The sequence below is a fragment of the Cydia strobilella genome, chromosome 12 (assembly GCF_947568885.1).
Source record: "Cydia strobilella chromosome 12, ilCydStro3.1, whole genome shotgun sequence".
Lineage (NCBI taxonomy): Eukaryota > Metazoa > Arthropoda > Insecta > Lepidoptera > Tortricidae > Cydia > Cydia strobilella.
This window is the reverse complement of record NC_086052.1, coordinates 14,976,275-14,985,766: the sequence shown is the minus strand read 5'-3', so window position 1 is coordinate 14,985,766 and position 9,492 is coordinate 14,976,275.

Here is a 9,492-nt window from a genome sequence, read left to right as displayed (position 1 = left end):
AAAATATTAACGTTAGAGCATTCCTGAGAAGTAACCCTACGTGGGATTTCAGGGTTTGTCCAATGGCTAAGGTCACCCTGTATACAGGGTTGATTCAGAAGACGTGAGCAGGATCAACACTGAGCATTTCGTAAATTACAAGCAACTGTTTAGTACAAGTATTAGTGAGATTACCGTTAATTTTTTAGTCGCGTTTAAAAAAACTTATTAATTTATTTACGACACGCATGGTCGCCCTACAATTAGAATAAGTACTACCGATATTCTGTGTCAAATTGAGTGTCATCACTTCATCACTGTCATCAGAATCTGGTTACTTTTGAAAACTCGTATCTCACTCAAGTTTGACCTGCTTGACATTTTATTTTCTTCATGATAAAAATGCTGACATTACGCTTAAAGATATTTTATGTTTATTAATTAGGTGTTGTAGGGTAACCATGATTGTAGAGAATTACATTTGTCCTCACCAAAAAGTAATAAATCTGAATAAGTGTGGTATGTTTCAACTAAATGCGACGGTGATCGATCAATCAACAGTTACTGAATGCGCAGGATTAGTGCCAGTTGCACCATCCGCACTTGACAGACTGATCAACGTCAACCGGCGCGCCGCGGCGGTTTACTATGAAACTTTCCATCCAATGAAATTTAGCGAACTCTTTAACGATCACAAACAGTTGGTGCAACCGACCCTTAGTCCTGTTCACGTCTCATGAACTGTATAATATATGTATCTATATGTATATGAATGCTATATAAGCTGTGTGTGCATAAGTATGTACACGTCTTGTACTTGTTTTCGTTGCTATAAATGCTTATACGAAGAAAATACCTTAGTCGTACTTTATTGTCACAACACAATGGCGGTATTGGCAAAATGAGTCGCATCCTTTTTAACACATAAAAGGCGCCTACACACAAGGACCTAACATTCGTATTCAGAAGCGCGAAATATAATATCAATTTGACATTCATATCAGGCATAAACTGGACAGCGTTATGGAATAAGCGATCAAGCGACAATCGGTTGAAACCGAGAAAATGAGATTTGAAATTAGAATTGATAAATTTTTAAAGTAAAATAGTTATTTACGATACAAGTGCGGAAAAGAGGAAATTCGAAACGAGTGGCGATAAATTAAAACACGACCGCAGGGAGTGTTTTAATTCGACACGAGTTGCGAATTACCTATTCGCACGTGTATCGTACAACGTTTTACAGTACATAATATGGCCCTTTAAACTTTCGACATATGCACGAAAAGTGCTCTTTTACGCACTAGTGCGAGAAAGTAGCACCATATGTACTGTAAAAATCATTTTTTTACTGCGAACCTGTAATAGTATTTTATACAATCCTGATATAATGGAGAGCTTTTCAGTCAAGAATTGGCGTAGGCATTAGTTTTTTTTACGAAAGTGACTGCCATCTGACCTTCCAACCCAGAGGGTAAACTAATGCCTTATTGCGATTAGTCCGGTTTCCTCACGATGTTTTGCTTCACCGTAACGCGACTGGTAAATATCAAATGATATTTCGTACATTATAGTTTCGAAAAACTCATTGATATAGTATGAATTTTCTCAAATGACTTTTACGCCTAAGACAAACAAAGGCCATTGTTTCTTTAGTAGACGAAACCTATGGGCCTAAGGTTATTTTTTTTTTCACGATTATCACACCGGTCCAATGGGAAACCTTGTTCAGTATTAACATCTTAATTAGATTTCTCGGCATCACGGTGATGTAATAAATAGCAAATATCAAGAAAATAGTAGTATAAGAAGTAACTAAATAGCAAATTCTTCATGTCACAATTAAGATAGCTTTACTAATTATAAAAAAAAAAAATTTTTTTTTACTAATTATGCGACTTAGTAAGTGTGCCACCGGCTTGTAAGTTCTACGCAGACGAAGTCGCGGGCAAAAGCTAGTAATTATAAATGCGAAAGTGTGTCTGTCTGTCTGTTACCTCTTCACGCTTAAACCGCTGATCCGATTTAGTTGAAATTTGGCATAGTGATAGTTTGAGTCTTGAGGAAGGACATAGGATAGTTTTTATGTACGAAATCATCCCTAAAGAGAGTGAAAAGGGCGATGAAATTAAGAGGTTTAATGAATTGCCTAATAATTGATGTCAAGCAATTAAGCTTATGCTCAAATTAGATGATTGCTATTACACTTTATCCAGGCGCTAAACTTACTCTACTGATTCCACGCAAACGAAGTCGCGGGCAAAAGGTAGTAAAACGATTAGACAAGCCCCAAACAAGCTGACTTTCAAACGAATGCTCTACAAGCACCTGCTAGATACTGTCTAGTGGGACCCCCCCCCCCTCTCCCTTCACCTCTCTTCATCCTACCCTTATCCCACGTTATGTGGGGTCGGCACAACATGTTTTTCTCTTCCATTCTCCTCTATCTTTCGTCACCTCAGCACTCACTCCTTTCTTTCTCATATCCTCTTTTACACAATCCATCCATCACTTTTTGGTCATGCAAAAATATATTTATGTATATTATATAATAAATTTGTATATGTATTTATATTGTTTATTTATGTACTTTATAAAGGTATTATAGTATATAAATATTACTAGTTTGTATATTGGCGTTAATATTAGAATTTATATTTAGAACATTTTTTTTTCGCATCGCACTGCACTCACCTTAACTAATTTCTGTTTGGCCCAGTGGTTGACTGGTAGAGAATGCCTCAAGGCATTAAGTCCGCCTTTTGTACTTGTTCTTGTGCAATAAAGTTTAAAATAAATAAATAAATAAAACTATAATTTCTTTCTAGATTATCATAAGTAGTTGGCAGATGAAAAGATTAAAGATATTAGGTGTTGCGTTCGCTTTCGCCTGATAGAGCAAAGAATGCCGATAGAAAAAATAAAAAAAGGGTGTAACATTATGCACGTAGCTTCTAAGATACGTTGCCAAAGGATTATTATTATAATTAAAACTGTCATCTGAAGTAATTTGAATTTCCGCTTATACCGTTTGGATTAAATATCACTCCGTAAAATACTTCGACGTTAGCGTTACATAATAAACATGCAATCTGTAATGTTACATAATAAACATCCTGTATATATTATCGCATGCGTGGTGTGTATCATGAGTGTACAGTGGTACAGGCACACCTCCTTCTGTCACTCCATTGTTTACTTATAGATTACGGTAAGTTTACTAGCATATTATAATCTAACTTTAAATTTATCATTTAGGAATTTTAAAAATCTTTGTTTTGACGCATACATGAACACGACCCTTTATTTGAATTGAGTCAACAACCATGGCACATGTCTCTTTTATCAGTCTGGCATATTCAGCATTGAATTCTACTGAAACAATATATTATGTGAAATAAAACTATGAAAACGGATTATATCGCGTATATTGAATTTATAATACATCCCGACGTTTCGAACCCTTTACAGCGTTCGTGGTCAACGGGTGTCACCCGTTCGGGGTTCGAAACGTCGGGATGTATTATAAATTCAATATACGCGATATAATCCGTTTTCATAGTTTTATTTCATGAGTAACTATCGCGGTAACTGAAGACAATATTAATATATTATGTGTGTTATTTTCCTGGCGAATGAAGGGTTTCATTCATAAGGGGTTCAAACATTTTGAAATGTAAGATATATTTAAAAAAAAGTCAAACATGTAGGTATAATATTATCTTAGGTTACCGTGATAGTTACTCATGAAATAAAACTATGAAAACGGATTATATCGCGTATATTTTTTGTATGTGGGTAGTTTTGCACATTGTAGCAATGTTTTTCTTTACCCTGTCATCCGTTGACCACGAACGCTGTAAAGGGTTCGAAACGACGGGATGTATTATAAATTCAATATACGCGATATTATCCGTTTTCATAGTTTTATTTGATAAGATATGTGCTTAAATATATGGATGGTGGTATTGGTGGTACATATTGAATTTTATTAAAGTACATAGCTACATATTTCTTACACTAAAATTGGCATTTTTTTAATTTATTAAAATTACTACTCAAAGACCTGAAAGTAAGTATTTTCATCATAAAAAATAATTAAATTAGTTTCATGGAATATTTCACGACCACAATAAATATTAAATAGCTTAGAATAGTACCGTAACGTCACTTCCTATAACCATTTAAGATGTCGAGTAAATCTGAAAAATCACCCTTAATTTCATCAAGTTAGAGTCCATTTCCGAATTGCCCGACTATTTTTAGTAAGTAATCGGATTTCCCCGAATTTTCCTTAGTATGAAAAGATTTCAGCGCTCGTTAGAAAAATCTAATTTTCACTTTTCCATGCCAATTAATGAATTTGATATGCAATTAGTATACAGTCGCCATCAGATATATCGTAGCGGCCAATGCGCTCACAAATATCTGAACACGCATCCGCCTCTATTATCAAGGTGTTAGAGTGCGTGTTCATATATTTTTGACCACCTTGACCGCTCCGATATATCTAATAGCGACTGAACATATATACCTTTTAACACAATGACTCACTTTAACCTTAAACCATTGCATATTTCCGCTTCCAATCGGCTCTCAATGAATTAACTAAAATAACTACTACTACTACTATTAATTTAGTGGTTAAAATTGACAAAGCCTGTTGCGGATTACATCATTTGTAAGTAGATGACGAAGCCTGTTGCTGATTTGCTTTTGTGTCCACTTGACGAACCCTGCGTTGCCGATCACGATCTATGCATGGACTTTCTATTTACTGTTTTATTTATTGTGACGTGAAAATAATTATATAATCTACAAAAAAAAAAAACTAAAAGCGTTCATCATTATCCTCAATGTAACGCAAGGTTCAGTCAATGCTCTGTCGTCACAATATTCTAAAGGAAATATTTCTCAACCCTGAAATATTCCTAGCCTTGAAACTGTATGACGTATAACAATACCTGATGGACCTAACTCCTTTACAATAAGGTTTAAAGTCAGTTAACAGCGTTGATGGTACATCGTCATTAATTCCTACGAATCCAAAGGGCAGTTGTAATCGAACTTACCAACGAGGATAAATTGTTCCTAAACACTAGGAATCATGACGAGTGACGAATGACGTTCTGAAGGGGTTTATATAAAATATCCTATACTTTTGTACACAGTTAAAACTGGAATTTGCTTGATGTAGCATCTACACCGTTAATATATTTTATGCGAATTAAGTGTACCAAGTCATACAGCTTAAACATGGGTAAGTGATTTTTCATATGAATTAAGCGACAAAATCGAAAAAAAAGTTACTAATTAGTTAAAAGTTAGTTATGCCGAATCTGGCTATGAAAATCTATGTGATCGACTATTTCTGTGATCAAAAATCATATTTATAGCTTTATTATAAGGGGTAGAATCAAGCGACACATCAAAATATGTTATAAGCTATGAAAAAAAGAATTAAGAGCCAGTTACTTTTACAATTAAAATAGCCAGTGTCATGGGGACTTTTGGACCGGCTACGGTCCGAAGTGGGGACTTGGCCTAGTTTAATTTAGTGTTTAAGATTGACAAAGCCTGTTGCGGATTATATCATTTGTTAGTAGGTGACGAAGCCTGTAGCTGATTTATTGTTGTAAGCACTTGACGAAGCCTGCGTTGCTGATCATGAACTATGTGTTGTATATAATAAATGAATAAATTACAGTATTAAAAAAAAAAATTAAATATGCATACATTTAAAATTGCAAAAACGAATTAAACGCCTAAAATAAGATCTGTCGTTAATTCTTTTAGTTTCAAAGTTTCAATGATTTATAAACGCAACATTGACTTAACCGCCTCCACAATTTGTGTCGTTTAATTCGTTATATCATTAATATTATCTCAAATCGCAGTGTATCTTTCGCTTCCGCCCCTCAAACATGCCAAAATATGTCGCATAGTACGTTACTACGAAATAAATTACCCTCATCGTAGATTTAGTGTAAAAATTTCAAAACTTTAAAAGGTATTGTTTTTTTCGCTGATTTACTTTTTATACATTTCGCTCGTACTAATACTCGTATGTCAGTACGAGCGAGATGGATAGAAAGTAAGTTACGTTCACGCTAGCGTATATGTGGTATTTTCTATAAAAAGGGACCTTATTGTCGATGGCGCTTACGCCATTATTAACGATGCTCCGATATAAATACAATGCCGCGCGACGCTGTGCGTATAATACCTTTTTCAACACACTTGCTCAAAACGACGTTTTTATTCCACCGATTTTTGGCTCATAATCCTAGATATTAAACACGCGTGCTCTTTCAGTGTATTATTCCACTCGTGCTTTTTCATTATATTATCCGACTGAGTTAAAAAGCTAACTGATTGCTAATAATATGCATGGAAAGGGAGCCTTCTTTAATTGGTCGGACTGGCGGGCACGGGCGCGCCCGACCGCCTGCGCAGCGCGCGGCCCGCCGCGCCGCCCGCGGCCGGGGCGAGCGAGGGCCGGCCGGCAGTACGAGTATGACAGATGAAACACACAATACTGTTTTAACTATTAATATTTGATTAATATGAGTTTCTTTTTTTTCTCGCAAGTGTGTTGAAAAACGTCGTATGAAACGCGTGTGCATTGGTCATTACACACATCGGTTTTCTTATTGCGCGCTCGCTTACAGCTCGCGCCCACAATATCGCCTCGTGTGTAATGCCCAACTTAGCACACTTGTATCATAATGTACTATTACAGTACATATGGTGCTACTTTCTCGCCTAGTGCGTAATAGAGCACTTTTCGTGCATATGTCGAAAGTTTAAAGGGCCATATGTACTGTAAAGCGTTGTACGATACACGTGCGAATAGGTAATTCGCAACTCGTGTCGATTTAAAACACTCCCTGCGGTCGTGTTTTAATTTATCGCCACTTGTTTCGAATTTCCTCTTTTCCGCACTTGTATCGTAAATAACTATTGTTTAACACAGGGGTCGGCAACCTTTTAGCAGCCAAGGGCCACATTATAGGTAACGAAATTGACGCGGGCCGCACTTTGTTAATATTTATGACTTTGTCAGGTATTGTCGTTTGTCAAAATTATATACAAAATAGCCAAGGAGGCTCGCGGGCCCCAAGTGAGAGGTTCGCGGGCCGCATGCGGCCCGCGGGCCGCCTGTTGCCGACCCCTGGTTTAACAGATTCGGGCCCGAGCCCGAAAAAATCATCTGAGATAATTCATAGTAAGATAGTTTGGTCCGGCTCTAGGCAATTAAAAATGCTAAAGTTATTTTCCAAAATGTTGTACTTACCTAATATAACTATGAAACTACTTATTTCGGTTTCTAAAATAACAGAAGTCTCTTAATCATAATTTAAACACTGAGGAAATTATAAAAACTAAGATCTTTTTATGAACAAATATTTGATGAACAACACATTATCTTGATCGAATTTTTATACTAAATAAACTGACATAAGTACGAGCATCGAGTATATTTGCCCTGTCTGCAGCTTGATCCTTTTGTAATCTCTTTTTTTATGTGATGAGAAGTTTCTTAATTAAATAAATATTAGTGGGCATGCTCATATCGTGTTTATCATGTATGTTATAAACTGAGGACAATTTAAGAATGACATACTTGTTTACAACTTAAAGCCTGACCAGTCATATATGATCACGCGCCATGTTGCGGAATTTCACTACTACTACTATACTGAACTGTCACCCTATACATGAGAATAACAGCGCCCTCTTGACAACGATCATATATTACTGGTCAGGCTTTAAATGCACAGATGATACTGTGCTTTTCTTCCATGGAGATAGTTGGGAGGAAGGAGGTTTACACTTGTGCTGAGGCTGGACTGTCTAGAGTAAAAACATGACTACAAACTAATTTACTTACACTGAACATTAACAAAACGAATTACATTACGTTCTCGATCTTAAACTCTCATCATCATCATCATGTCAGCCGATAGACGTCCACTGCTGGACATAGGCCTCCCCCAAGGCACGCCACTCCGACCGATCCTGTGCCGCTCGCAACCACCGAATTCCCGCGACCTTCACCAGGTCGTCGCTTCATCTCGTTGGAGGCCTACCGGCAGTTCGTCTTCCGTTACGCGGACGCCACTCCAGAACCTTCCGGCCCCACCGGCCATCAGTCCGGTCCGGTCTTAAACTCTACTCAATGACAACCTGATAAAACTATATTCCATTTAACTGCCCATACATGTAAAAGCTAAGAAACTAATACGTGTTAATGCTAGAGCTCCCTTGAAAAAACTATTGTACTTACATGATTCATCGGCCAGTCATGCCTAACTCCTAACTTAAGAAACAATTGTGATATTTTGGTAAGGATTTAGTTGTGCCAGTCATGCAACTCATGCATATATAATGCAAATCAGGTTAACGCCATCGGCAAAAAATGAAGTTACATGACTTAGCCACTTACATCATTCACTAACCCGGTTAAACCTGGAGTTACGAGTACCATGGTTACCAGTACAATTTGACAGTGGGTAATAATTTAACCGGTTAACCCCGGTTTAGTTGGATGGTGCAAGTGGCACTAAGTCATATGTTTTTTTCAGTAAATAGTTGAGATTTTCAAAATGTTCTTTTAGTAGAGATGTATTATAACGGTTTTAAATATGATTATCTATAACTTATGTAACTTAAGTTAACGGAGTTGCACGTGACACGGCAGTTAGAGAACAAATCAAATTATTTTATCAAGTATTTTGATGTCTTTTTAATAGTCACACTACTAATATCCTGCTAAGAGCGTTTTCATATTGCCCTATCCTATATCGGATTTCTGTAAAAAAAAAACTAAAACATGACATCCGCACTCCCGGCACGAACAGCCAAGCCATTTCGCTCACATTTACGCTCAGTGAGAAAGAAGAACCTGAACCCACGGGGCCTTAAGGATTTTTGATGCTCTACAATTTCCGGAGCTCTTAGACTATTTAAATCGTCCCGCAGGCGTATGATGGTTGGTATTATAAACGCGATCACTGTTTACGTAAACAACTGCAACCATCATATTCGTATCACAGCGGATAAATAAATTAACATAGTTATCATATTTAATTCAGTTTATGATACCCATCGCGACATTTAACGTTCACGACACTGAAATACTCCGCTCACATGCCATTGTGTAGAATAATACTTGGCATTTATGATAATACGCCATAATTACATGATTCGTTCCTTCATTGTGGCTGAAATTGGCATGGATTGACATTTTATTGCGTAAATATACCTGCTTATGATTTTCATTTCATCGGAAGGATTCATCCTTTCAGTAGAGGAAAAGGTTTTGTCAAAATTTCATTTTTGATACAAGATTTTATTACTATAATTTTCTTTCAACAAGAAACTAATGCTCATCGAGACAATTCTAACAAACTCAAACATAGGTTGCACTATTTAATCACAGAGTTCCTATGACCACCTCTTGTGTTCATCATCAGATCAGCTTGTTCATACCATAATATGTAGCTTTCC